The 14,424-nt window shown below is 46.7% G+C and overlaps 1 protein-coding gene across 1 annotated transcript in view; it reads right to left on the bottom strand.

The window, feature by feature from the left end:
* Window positions 1-14,149, bottom strand: part of LOC138567009 (UPF0696 protein C11orf68 homolog) — a 71,825-nt gene extending 57,676 nt beyond the window's left edge. Inside the window, exon 1 of the mRNA XM_069644813.1 lies at window positions 13,978-14,149. The gene's annotated coding sequence lies outside the window, so the exon portion shown is untranslated. The remainder of the gene's footprint in view (window positions 1-13,977) is intronic.
* Between the last annotated feature and the right edge of the window lie 275 nt (window positions 14,150-14,424).

Raw genomic sequence — 14,424 nt, 5'->3', positions numbered from 1 at the left:
GCATGTTACATTTGATTCTAAAGCCTCTCCACCAGAAACATCTGCTAAAGAATGCACGATTGCAGCATCCACAAAGATCCTGAGGTGCACCCAGCACACCTTTGGCCATGCACACAACAGTGCAGCCCTTGCCCATACCCACCACAACACTATGGAGCCATTCATACGACCATGTGGGTAGCTAACATTATGCACAAATGTAAATACGTAGCAGCACTTACCCAACTCCCCCACACCATAAAACATCAATTAATGAAAACGGGTCACAATTAGAAGGATCCACAAATATACCACAGCCTGCCCCACCCCTACCCACTGCCATTCACTAAGTATTGTGTCACTGCCAACCTAACCCCAACATTTTCACAACATTGCCTAGTCCAAGCAATCTGCACACAGCACACTATCCAAGCACATATAAGCTGCACTTCAACCATACTCTCTTGCATACCGACAGTACGCAAACACTGCACCCAGTCCCCACATGCGTGACATTTCACTGCACCAACTCCAACCACACATGAAAAACATGTTCCAACAGTGACCTCACTTGCGAAACCAAACATGCACGCATGGCAGCTCTCTTCTGCTGCTCTATTGCGTCTAAAATGTGCGCCAGAACCATTCTGTACAAGTCACCACCCTCTAACTGATACAGAGTCTGTACCCAATAGTCTAGACCTTGAACACACCCACCGCAACATAATGCCACCATGCATGTCACCAACTACGACAATCTACATACACACCACTGCCACCAGCACTCCTACCCAATCTGCGTACTGCCATGGAGCTATGCAGCAATAAATTGCAAAGGTTACCATAATGTAGAAAGAAAACACTGTCTCCTGCATCCCTGTGCACTTTCATTCACATACTATTCACAAAGTACTGTGTCACTGGCAACCTACACACATACTGTTCGCAACATGGAACCTACTCCAACCAATCTACACACCACACTATGCAAGCACCACCCGCCATCGGCTGCAGAGTCAGACATGCATTGCTGCAGTGGGTGTGCTGAAGCCCTAGCGTCTTGAGTGCATGCCCTACAGCATTCGGCCATGCACCCAGCAGTCTAATCGTTCAACAGACCCACTGCTACTTCATGCACCCATGCATGACACCATGTGCCCAACTACTGCAATCCATCATCCGCAGAGCACAGCCACCCAGCTCCCACCCAATCTATGTCATGTGCAATTCACTTCCCTTCTTAAAGTCACCTGCCACCACTCACCACGGAAAGAGGTCGCCGTAAACAGGTCGCGGCACAAGCTATCGGGCCGTTACGACAGCTGCCTCCAATCACCACACAAAGTAGTCGCCTGTCTAGGTACCCACGAAGTGGTGCAATACGCACGAACACTGCAGGCATTCCTCCGTCTTCTTCCACCTATTTAAATAGGTTACATGAACCACCTCTCACTCCCCCACCCTTTCCCTCCCTTCTTGCTGCCAACACATGGCGTACAGTATATTTTCCAGACCCTTCCAACAGCGCACTGTCCTCCGATACACCTGTGATACATTGGCCTGCGGTACGCTGTGCTGTCGGTGAACATTGGAGACGGCCGGTGGTTGGCTGGAGGGAAGCGTGGTGTGCGTCAAAGGTTTTGGGAAACACTGCCATGGTGTATCGGAGGACAGTGTTGTGGTGTGTGTGCCAAGCCCCTAATGCATTGTTTTCATGGCTGGGCCTCTTGTATGTAACTGTGTGGCTACTAAAAGTAGTCATATCTGCTTCCGATTCAGAGTCCCTTTTCCGTGTTCGCCGCATGGTCAAAAATGTGATTGCACTGCAGGGACAGTGAAATGTTGTGGGCGAGTTGTTTTCGATAACACCGGCATGTTGTTTCCGAGGGCAGCGCGCTAGCGAAAGGGCCTGGAAAACATAGTTTACGGCATCTGGTGGTGGGAAGAAGGGATGGAAAGGGTGGGGGGAGTGAGAAGTGCTGCAAGTGATGAATTGCATTAGAAGACTGGTGTGCCCGCGTTATCCGTGCATTCTACGCCAATTTGCGGTTACCTTAACAGGCAACAATCTTGTGTGGTCATTGCAGACAGCCTTCGTTATGGTATGACAGCTGCAGCGGCAATGTCTTTCGGTTATGAGTGGTGGCAGGCACATCTGCAGAAGGGGAGTGCATTGCACAAGACATGCACATTTACAGATAGGGTGTACTATGATGTGCTGTGTGTGGCAAGTCTGTAGTCCCTTTAATGCATGACTGCAGCCCTTGCACAGAAAAGGATGTCCACTGGTTGAAAGTCGGTGCCACATTGTCGCTTTGTGTGTGTGTGTGGTTTGGCTGCATTGCACACATTGTTGGTTGCATGGGTGTGGCGATTGGTAGAACATCTTACAGTTTTCGGTGTCTGTGTGGAGATGCTACACCTACCAGTCGTGTACTGTGTCCACTGGGTGCACTAATGGAATAGTGTAAATATGGAAGAGGTTACAGTGCAACTGGTTCTTACATGTGCTTGCGTAGTGTGCATTGCGCGGATTAGTAAGTGTTGCTGTGCAATGTGCAGCAATGCTTGTGTGCACGTAGTACAGTGTGGAAAGCAGGACCAATGTTGCAACGATTGTGTTGTTTGGTTGCCATTGTTACAATGGCTTCTGAATGGAAGTGGGTAGTGGTGCCAAACCCTGGTGTTATGTTAGTGCATTACGGTAAGTGGTGCATGTGTTTATGCATTCCTGCTTTAGGGTGCGGAGGTTGGGTAGAAGTGCTGGTGCCTATGTTGCCTTTCTGAATTGTGGCACATGCCTACATGTTTGCCTGCATGGCTTTGTTATGTTGTGGTGGGTGTGGGCAAGGCCTAGACTGTTGGGTGCATGGCCGACGGCCATAGGCTGTAGGCCATGCACCCAGCAGGCTAGGCCTTCATCACAGCCACCACAATGTAATGCAGTCATGCAGTTGTCACTCTGCATGCATTTGAAGTTGGTGACTTTTACACAATGTTTGTGGAGGACATTGTACAGTTGGTAGACCAGTGGAAGAGAGCTGGTATGCGTACATTAGCATACGGTGTACATCATTGCCCCTGTTGAACAATAGGGAGGCACATACCACCATGTGCATTTCCTATGGTTTGACCCTTACAATCCCCATGCTTTTGGGAGTGCTGTAAGATATTGCAGCATGAAAGGCCGCGCTTAGCAGTACACATGTAAACTATGGCTAACGTACACGGGTTCCTACATACCGTTCAGCACACACAACGCAACGTTATGCAGCCATGCGTGCAAATATGTGCCCAGGGTGAAAGCTGGCAGGCTGAATTGCAGATGGGGAATGCAGTGCACATGACATGAGCATTTAACCATAGCCTGTACTATGGTGTGTTTTCTGTGGGGAGGGCCTAGCACCTGGCATGCATGGCTGGAGTAGAAAGGGAAAAAGGAGTCGTCCTGCTCTACTGGGGCGCGGCCCTACCGGTACTTGGGGAAGCTTACATGCCACATTCTGCGCTTCTCACAATGCTGGCCAATGGAAATGGGACTATATCATTTGGCCAATCAGGTGCTCAGGGTGTGTGTCACAGGCACGAGCACCAATAGGGAGAAGGACTCCTCCTGCTTCACTTGGACAAGGCCCTCCCGGTACTTGGGGAACAGCACGCGCCACATGCTGCGCTTCTCACAATGCTGGCCAATGGAAATGGGACTGTGGGCACTGTCCAATCAGGTGCTCGGGATGTGCGTCACAGGAAAGAGCTGCAATCATTTTTCCATTAGTTTGTGTCGTGCGGCTGGCAAACATAGCAAGATGCACAGTTTTCATTGTGGTTGATGCCTTTGTGGAAGAACTCTTCGTTTATGCCCTCCAAGAAGGCTTTTGTGGCAATTTCGGTTTGGGGGGAGTGGATGCTTTGTGGTGCAGTGTCAAAGCACGCTGTTTCGGCGGAGTGCTTGTAGAATGTCGATGCATGGCCACTTCCGCAACTGTACATGTTGTGGTTGTGCACTTTGGAGCCTTCTTTTTGGGTTCCATGCCTGGTTCCCGTGTGTACCATCAACTGAAGATGATGAAAGCAGTGCAGTGCATTTTTCCCACTGCCAAGGTGCTTTTCTCATATATACCCCAGAGAATAGTGTGGAACTATAGCAATGATTGCTGTCGCAAGCCAGAGTTTGGAAGGGGTCTCATCAACAGAAGCATGTGTGACTTCTTGAGTGCTGCTGGGATGTTCTCATGTGAGAATGAGAACATTGGTACTCAATATATAAACCTTTTCAAAGGAAATGGCGTGTCTTTGTGAAACAAAATGTCATTGCCACTGGTCGACAATCTACAGGCTGCACTGAAGACCCTACTGTAAGAATGTGAGCAGATGTTGAAAACACAAAATTACTTATAAAAACAGCAAAAATAGTTTCTCTATGGAAGCACCTTAAAAAAGGCTCTTAAGAGGCGCCACAACTAACAACGTCCCCTACCCTGGTTGAAATGTATTCCCCCCACTCCTGTGCGCGCACAGTTCAAAAAGTCAGCGAATATTGAGATATATGCAGGGTGGCACGTGTTAGATACACCCCTTTTGCAGGCAACAGCCATAGAAATGGGCCCGTCGAGGCTACAGGATTGGTCACCAAGGTTTCTGGGTGTGGTGTGTATGCACAGACTGTGGTGCATAGACTGTGGTACACAGTGTGTATTTGTCGACAGAATTACAGAGTGTGCGGTTATGGCTGTGTGTTTCATGAGCCACAGCGTGCAGGTTTTAGGGGCGTTCAAAATACATTGATTGAAAGTGAATGGAAAACACTGTGCAGTGGCTGCTCAGTTAGGAATCTATCATATGGATGTGTAGTGCTATGGAGTACCTACAATGAAGTTACTAATTTTGGTTTGTCTGTGCGACACTTGGTGACATGCAATCATGCCGACATTCTTGTTGTTCATTGTGGAGGGAAAATTGCACAGCATGTTACACGGGTTTCAGTGCCGTTTGTGATGAAGGGGCCACTTGCCCAGGTAACGTGTTTGTTTCCGATCCCTTGCATAACTTTCTATCGCATTATTCAGACACTGATGGGGCTCCATCATTTTTTATTTGGACCGCAAATCGCGAAAGCGCAGTACATTGTAGTAGTGTATTTGTACGACATGTGACAATGGTGTACTACACACATGGGAATATGACGGTCGCAGCACGATCAGTTTTCCCCAGCTATAACGTTTATCCTACTATGCCTGCCATCCCGATTTCTGCACACCCCATCCAAATTGCCTTTGTGTGCCCTTCTTGAAAGTAGTAGAAAAATATTTGTATTAAGTGTTGCGCACTGACACTCTTCAAAACGCCATGCAACAAGTAAAGAAACCTTTCTACAGCGACCCCCTTTCTAACCGATTCAACTCGTTTTTTGCACAGTGCCACGCCTCCCGCCCTGCATCCCTTCATTGGCAATTTCATTGTTCATCTCTGAAAGGTGCTTTCTTTATTTCCCTTTTTTCCTTTCCCAGTTAATTTCCATTTATTATGGTCTTCTGACACGCCACAGAAGGAACGGCAGGAAAGGCCGGGTACAGAAAGGGCAGCACCTGCATGTATACCATAGGGGATGTGCCGAGAGGCAAAGTTATTAGGTAGCCCTCACCTACATAGGCGCCAGTCATTGTCATGCTCCCTGACTGACCCTTGCCACGCACTTCCAAGTACCTTCCCTCTGTAGGGTAGCGCTTTGCAGTACATGCTCAATATAATGCCCTTTGCCGGTTAAGGGTCTGTAGCGCGGCATATGGTCTGCAAGGATGTTTTAGAGCTGCGTTGCCCTACAGGAGTGCCCCTCTTGTTGCCCGCAGCAGATGTGGCAAACGCTCTACATGAAATTACTGTACATAATTGTTGGAAGGGAGGTAGACTGCCCACTGGTCCCTTGTGCTTTCACATGCAGTACAAACACTTCATGCTATACCATTAGTCTTAGGAGTAGCATTCATGGAGATGCATACATTCTGGAATAAAAGAATGTTTACAACAAAGTGAAACAAAGCTTCATTAGATGGAGTAGGTAGGCATAAGCCGGCCTACTCCTTTTCACAGAACTGCGCTTTGGATTGTTTGGATCCTTCATAAGACCTCACCTTATGGCATGGATCATTCCTCATATTTGCACGTATTTTTGGTAATATCTTCTTTGCCAAGCCATCCCCAGTCCTGCCGCGACGTAATGAGCAAGTGGGGCCAGCTGCCCTTCATCGTGTCTAGATCACCATGTTCATGGTCGTGCGTACTGAGATGCCCCCGAGAGGCGTGCCATAGTCATTTACTTTCAGCACAAGACTGCCCCACTGACCAAATGCTACAGACACCCATGTGTGAAAGCCCATGTGACCCATGCAGCTACAGTACTTTTCTAACCACCACTAACATTGTTTGCGCTCTGAACATTCTGCTGTTTGCTTACTTGCCTTTGCATGCACTAGTATGGGCGTGCCCAAGCCACACTAGCTTTGCCATTTATCAGACTCAATACAAACTGTCCCACCTGCAGTTACATGTTTTCTTCAACTGTACGACCCGCAGGCGAACTCTTGACACTTTCCGTCACACTTCTCAGTGCAGACATGATGTTTCTGTTTCACGGTTCAGGAAAGCCAAGCAGCACACCAATCAAATTAATGTGACATTTAACACGCCCACGTTACACTGCAGGTTGCTGTTTCTCGTTTACCAGTGGGCGTCATACAGCCAGGCATGCTTCAGCCACACATTGGTAGGTTTGCAGAGCCACCCACGCAGTCGCCAGGAGTACTTGACATGCAGTAGCCTACCGTATGAATCTGTAAGACTGGCGACAGGGGCGGTGTTACCAGCACACAGGGGATGACATATGCACGGGTATAGGTGTGGGACGGATACACGTGCGCTTCCACAACTATTTAAAAGTGCGCTAGAAGATGTGGCCATGCGGCCACTAATGAGTCCTATGGCTACTTGCAATGTGATTGCACATACGCCGACCAGGTGCAGTCTTCCTAGGAAATGTCCATATTGCTCATCTGTAGTCATCTCGACCAGCACTGTGCGGCACAGATTCACCATGCAATGTTAACACAAAAAGAGAAACTACTCAAACACTCACCAACACTTACCATGTACATCTGTAATTGCTAAGATACACCAACACTATTTGGAAAAGGAAGGGGTAGCGCAAGTGGATACATACACCAGACAATTTGGCCTTTCCACACGTTTATCATGAGGGCAGCCAAAGAATCAGTAACAAACCGCTGTGAACGGGACGTTATGGTCCCGTTGCAGTATGAAACAGCTATCATCTTTACAGAAAACACTATGCTAAAGCAGCATTCTGGTTCAAGTGCCCCACTAAGGATCGATGTGATTATTGTGACGGTCGAAAATGCGACTTTTTTTAACCCTTTACACCACATATATACGGGGCAGACCCCCCGCACCCACCTATATTAATATTATATTCTATAGGCCCCCCCACATATATATGTGGTGTAAGGGGGGGGGTTAAAAAAAGGTCTGCTTTATCGACCATCGCAATTGTCAGGCAGGTAGACATTTTGGTACGATTACCCCACTAAAAACCTATGAAATTCAACAAAAACGTTGTTAAAAAAGGGACATTATGGTTAAGTTGCACTAGTAAAAACTAATTCAATTGACAAACGTTGTTACAGGGACGTTATGGTTACAGGTAAAACTTTAAAACCCCGTCGATTTGCCAGTTATGGTAAGCTAAGCAACCGTAACTCACACAACCACTGTGCACTGCAAGGACTAACCCCCATGATATCAAAGATTACATCACAAATGTCATTGATGACATCACATGTACCTTTTCATAAAAAGCCTCCACAAGGGATTGGCATTGTAATGTTGGCAGAAAACTATCAGAGATCATTGGAAGACTTATTATGAGATAGAAATTCTACCATTGCATTACAGAGTTCTTTCCAGTACATGACCCAACTCATGTAGAGACATAGCCACTGCCTACAGCATGCATCATACATGTGCACTATTCAAAATCTTCCCATGTTGGATAGTGAAATGATGAATGCTTTCGTTTCAAAGTTTTGTCTACTCCGCAACATGAAATAAGAAGCCAACGATGCCTCACTCACTACATAATGGTTCTACTGTACACAAAAAAATGCCAAAACACACACAAATATGAGCATATACAAGGAAAGTAAAGTTAGCAAAACAGTAGCAGTACTACCAGAAAGCGTTCATACCCTAACTGATTATCTTCATGCACAGAAATGATTGCTGGGTTTTAGGCTTACTTCTTTCCCTATGTATATGTATATCATGTGCGTGAACCCCAAGGACAGTAGTGCAAGACCATATAAGAAGGTTAAGGTCAACAAATACAGTACCTTTTCAATTTTTAGTTCCCGACTCCCAGTGAAGAAAAGCATCCGATGTACATATGTCACTGAACAAAAAAAAAAAAGGGGAGCCACACATGTGATGTTTTCAGTCATGTCATCAATGTTAGTCCTTGCAGTGCACACTGGTAGCATGAGTTATGGTTGCTTAGCTGACCATATATTTCAATCTTAGGGCACCTGGCTAGGTCCCGATTTACCCAGGTGGGTATGCGTAGTATAAACAAAAGAATCGGGATGGGGAGATCCAAAAACAACGATACAGAAGTGCTAAGTGTGTGGGTTTATTATGTATTCACACAGGACATGGTAGATAACTTCACAATTTAATTTACATTACTTCCGATAAGCACGAAAGTTAAGTAGAAGAGGACGGACAGGGTTGGTTTATGCAGTAGTGACACAAGTGGGTGTAGGCCTCTGAAGTATAGAGGTCGGCACTACACTAGGATACATGTTGCCTCATAAATCGAGGGGGTATAGGAACCCGCAGTTTACACAAAACACAAAAAGCACACAACAATCTTTGAATTTTTAGCGGGTGCAAGTAGTGATACAGTTGTGATAGGAAGTTCGACACAGGGAGTGACACAGGGTGTGTTTCGGCCAAAGAAAGTGGCTTGGTTGTAGCCGTCTTTGTGCTGGCCTTCGTCAGGAAACAGGGGGCACCAGTAGTGGTGCTGTCCGTACTGTCTGTGGGTGAAACAGAGTAATTAGGATCTCGGATAGTTGTTCGTTCAGTACTATAAGTATTAAATACGGGCCTAATTGTTGCCCACGTTGTACACCATGTGGTGTTTCTAAAAGACAGCTTACCTGCCGTGCAGGGAATCGGGTGGGTGCTGTCGGGGAAGCCGCGAAAGGTGCGGACCGTCCGGTGCTGGGATTAGCACTGGTGAAAGGCTTTAGTTTCCTAGGGGCTGGCGTGGTTCAAAGTCTCACGAAGCCGGAGTTGGGCGTAATTGGACCCCAGTCTGAAATGGAAATTAAAATTAAAAACCGGTATAGGTAACCTGTGAGGGTCAAATGCGCCAGGGAGTATGTCCGCGTAGGAATCAAGTGGAACTTACTGTTGTCTGGGTGGTACGCTGCCGTGCTGGACGTGGACTGCTGAGAGCCGGATGAGTCGGACAGCGAGGGAGCCGTGTTGGACTTTATAAAGGACAGCCAGTGGCTGGGGACCGGCGAATGGGAACCCACGATTCAAGGGCGGCACCCAGCTTGGGCCAATCAGATGGCTGTGCGCCGTGTCCCAATGAAAAGGCGGTACTCCGTGTGTGATGTTGGGTAATGTAGTCCAATGTGGTGTACGGGGACTCCTGCTCATAGTATTTGCACAACATAACAGGTAGGATACATGGTTGCAAACAAAGGTCATTTACGTGCGCCATGTGGATGGGCGAATGCCGGTGAAGCAAAATAGACTCTCGTATACAATAGTGTTCACAAGGTGGAGGATAGATGTCCAGTGTATACAAGAGAAGTTAGTGCCAGTGTAACAATGCTCACAAGGTGAACAACATTGGTTTCTAATGTGTGTCAGGACACAAGTTAATACTCAATGGTCGAGCGCAGTGGCCACTTGGAGGAGTACTCTAGAAGTGTTTCCATTCGACGGTTACATTTAGGCCGTCTTGCACAGAGTTCAATTTGTGGACCCATTTTTGTTCGAGTTTGGTGAGGGCAATGTTTATGTCGCCTCCTCGTCTTTGTGGCTGGAGTTGTTGGACCACGGTCCATGTGAATTGTTCGTGGGTATGCTTCTTCTTAGTGAAGTGTTCGACCAAGGGTTTGTCCTCGACTTGGTTTTTGATACATGATCTGTGTTCATTAATCCTTTGTTTGACAGGTCTAATGGTTTTGCCAATATAGACCAGATCACAGGGACACTTAATGGCGTAGATCACGTGTTTGCTCTCGCAGTTGGTGTGGCTGTTCTGTTTCCATACCACGTTCTTGTGGATGAAAGTTTTGCTGTTGGTGGTAAAGCGGCAGGCTACGCATTTACCACAGCTGAAGTGGCCAACTACTGGTGGAAGGTTCCATAGTGTGGTGACTGGTTTGGTGGGTTCTAGGAAGGTGTGGACTAGGGAATCTTTTAGATTTCTATTCTTTTTGAAGGCAAACAGTGGTTTCTTGGCGAGGGTGCCTTCATTTTTAATCAGATGCCAGTGTTTGTTGATGGTATTTTTGATGAGGTTGCTGACTGGACTGTATGTGGTGACGCAAACAGTTCTATTGTTCGGGTCTCTTTCTTTGGTCGTTAGGCAAATTGTGCGGTCGGTGTTGGCTGCTCTTTTCTTGGCTGTCTTGATGGACTTCCTGGGGTAGCCTCTCTCTCCAAGGCGTGTTTGTAGTAGTCGTGCATGGTGGTTGAATTTTTCTCTGTCTGAACAGTTTCTCCGGATACGTAGAAACTGACCATATGGGAGATTGTATTTTAATCCAGGATTAAGCAGCCAACACCGACCGCACAATTTGCCTAACGACCAAAGAAAGAGACCCGAACAATAGAACTGTTTGCGTCACCACATACAGTCCAGTCAGCAACCTCATCAAAAATACCATCAACAAACACTGGCATCTGATTAAAAATGAAGGCACCCTCGCCAAGAAACCACTGTTTGCCTTCAAAAAGAATAGAAATCTAAAAGATTCCCTAGTCCACACCTTCCTAGAACCCACCAAACCAGTCACCACACTATGGAACCTTCCACCAGTAGTTGGCCACTTCAGCTGTGGTAAATGCGTAGCCTGCCGCTTTACCACCAACAGAAAAACTTTCATCCACAAGAACGTGGTATGGAAACAGAACAGCCACACCAACTGCGAGAGCAAACACGTGATCTACGCCATTAAGTGTCCCTGTGATCTGGTCTATATTGGCAAAACCATTAGACCTGTCAAACAAAGGATTAATGAACACAGATCATGTATCAAAAACCAAGTCGAGGACAAACCCTTGGTCGAACACTTCACTAAGAAGAAGCATACCCACGAACAATTCACATGGACCGTGGTCCAACAACTCCAGCCACAAAGACGAGGAGGCGACATAAACATTGCCCTCACCAAACTCGAACAAAAATGGGTCCACAAATTGAACTCTGTGCAAGACGGCCTAAATGTAACCGTCGAATGGAAACACTTCTAGAGTACTCCTCCAAGTGGCCACTGCGCTCGACCATTGAGTATTAACTTGTGTCCTGACACACATTAGAAACCAATGTTGTTCACCTTGTGAGCATTGTTACACTGGCACTAACTTCTCTTGTATACACTGGACATCTATCCTCCACCTTGTGAACACTATTGTATACGAGAGTCTATTTTGCTTCACCGGCATTCGCCCATCCACATGGCGCACGTAAATGACCTTTGTTTGCAACCATGTATCCTACCTGTTATGTTGTGCAAATACTATGAGCAGGAGTCCCCGTACACCACATTGGACTACATTACCCAACATCACACACGGAGTACCGCCTTTTCATTGGGACACAGCGCACAGCCATCTGATTGGCCCAAGCTGGGTGCCGCCCTTGAATCGTGGGTTCCCATTCGCCGGTCCCCAGCCACTGGCTGTCCTTTATAAAGTCCAACACGGCTCCCTCGCTGTCCGACTCATCCGGCTCTCAGCAGTCCACGTCCAGCACGGCAGCGTACCACCCAGACAACAGTAAGTTCCACTTGATTCCTACGCTGACATACTCCCTGGCGCATTTGACCCTCACAGGTTACCTATACCGGTTTTTAATTTTAATTTCCATTTCAGACTGGGGTCCAATTACGCCCAACTCCGGCTTCGTGAGACTTTGAACCACGCCAGCCCCTAGGAAACTAAAGCCTTTCACCAGTGCTAATCCCAGCACCGGACGGTCCGCACCTTTCGCGGCTTCCCCGACAGCACCCACCCGATTCCCTGCACGGCAGGTAAGCTGTCTTTTAGAAACACCACATGGTGTACAACGTGGGCAACAATTAGGCCCGTATTTAATACTTATAGTACTGAACGAACAACTATCCGAGATCCTAATTACTCTGTTTCACCCACAGACAGTACGGACAGCACCACTACTGGTGCCCCCTGTTTCCTGACGAAGGCCAGCACAAAGACGGCTACAACCAAGCCACTTTCTTTGGCCGAAACACACCCTGTGTCACTCCCTGTGTCGAACTTCCTATCACAACTGTATCACTACTTGCACCCGCTAAAAATTCAAAGATTGTTGTGTGCTTTTTGTGTTTTGTGTAAACTGCGGGTTCCTATACCCCCTCGATTTATGAGGCAACATGTATCCTAGTGTAGTGCCGACCTCTATACTTCAGAGGCCTACACCCACTTGTGTCACTACTGCATAAACCAACCCTGTCCGTCCTCTTCTACTTAACTTTCGTGCTTATCGGAAGTAATGTAAATTAAATTGTGAAGTTATCTACCATGTCCTGTGTGAATACATAATAAACCCACACACTTAGCACTTCTGTATCGTTGTTTTTGGATCTCCCCATCCCGATTCTTTTGTTTATACTATGCTTAGCTGACCATAACTGGCAAATTTCTGGGGGGTTTCAGTTTTTTACCTGTAAGAACATTTGTCAATTGAATTGCATAGGTTTTTACTAGTGCAACAACGTTTTGTTCCTGGTTCCACCTTTTCAAACTCTCATACTGGCCTACCACCTGATCTCATCTTTATGCTATTGCACAGGCACTATTCGTGGGAATGCCGTGGCTACCTGTAAACGAGTTTTGGAAGCAATTCCTGTTCAAAATAGACATCCCTATTCTGCAAATACAAATGCGAAACAGTAGATTCCAGCTTACACACAAAACACGTATGCTTTGCAACAATAGGGAAAACTATAAATTGTATGTGCAATTACATTATACCCAGAAACATCCACGTATCCAGGAACACAGCAATGTACAGTAAAAGCGCATCAAGCCCAAGGCTCCGAATATACATAATGGCTGCTTCTCAAAGGTTTGGTAAGGAGGATATTTTAAATGTCAATGCAGATCAATCATTTTCACACATTTGACTCACCAGTCAAAATATAAATTTCAAATGAAACGAAGGAGAACTGCCCTTTCATACCCATGCACGATTCTGCTAGGACAGGTGCAGTACTACAAATGTTTTGGACTACAGATCTCATGATCCCTCACCATTAACTGGGTTTGGTAGAGCTGATGCGCTAGGACAATGGCGCTCCTGAATATTGTCTCAGTTTCGTTGTAAATTACAGAAGACAGCGTGTCCCCTATTAAAAATATCGAGTACTACATGCATTCTGGAACTTGTGGTCTTAAATTACTTCCAAATGAAGTAATTAAAGAGCCAGATTACAATGCACTTAAAATAGAAATCCCACGTGCCCGCCATCTAATAGCACAACAACAGATCAATAATTGGGATGGTAAAAGAGGTACTCTATAGGTTGTACAGCAGAAAGTGCATATTATCGCTTGTGGGGGAATCTAGCTGGCTGCCTTCCCGTCTCTCGTAATTACGGGCCATTGATATCAGACCTACACAACACACTAAGTCGCGCGCAAATTACGGTTACAGTAACGCACCTGCACTTGAGCCGTAAACAACCGTTAACCGGTTTGGGGCTTTAATAAGCAACAGAAATGCGCCTGAAGGTAGGGTCTAGTTCCTATTCGAGAAACGGACAGTAGCAAAGCTCCGCCTCCTCTTCATCACGTGAGTTGCACGTTCGGGCGTGTGTGGGAAGTCATGTGCCTAAGGTTGTCACACCATGAACTATTTGTCTGTTGAAGGCGTGGCACGAGCGGGAAAGCTGGCGTAGCATCGTGGCAGAGAGTCGAGGCCCAGAGCTTCAGACAGCATTTTCTTGGCCCAGCGCTGATGACCATCGGCGTTCCTCCATGTCTAAGCGAATTTGGTTTACAGTAAGTATTTAAAGCTGTCGTATACGTGTTGTTATTTTAGTAGAACGGGGCGGTTTAGCCTGCACGCAAAAGGGGGTATTTAGGTGTATTTTGGGGATCCGCTATGTG

This window comes from Ambystoma mexicanum, chromosome 2p (genome assembly GCF_040938575.1).
Source record: "Ambystoma mexicanum isolate Mex_15411 chromosome 2p, UKY_AmexF1_1, whole genome shotgun sequence".
In the NCBI taxonomy this organism is placed as follows: domain Eukaryota; kingdom Metazoa; phylum Chordata; class Amphibia; order Caudata; family Ambystomatidae; genus Ambystoma; species Ambystoma mexicanum.
Note: the sequence above shows the minus strand (reverse complement) of the source record. Positions and strands in the feature narration are given on the sequence as shown.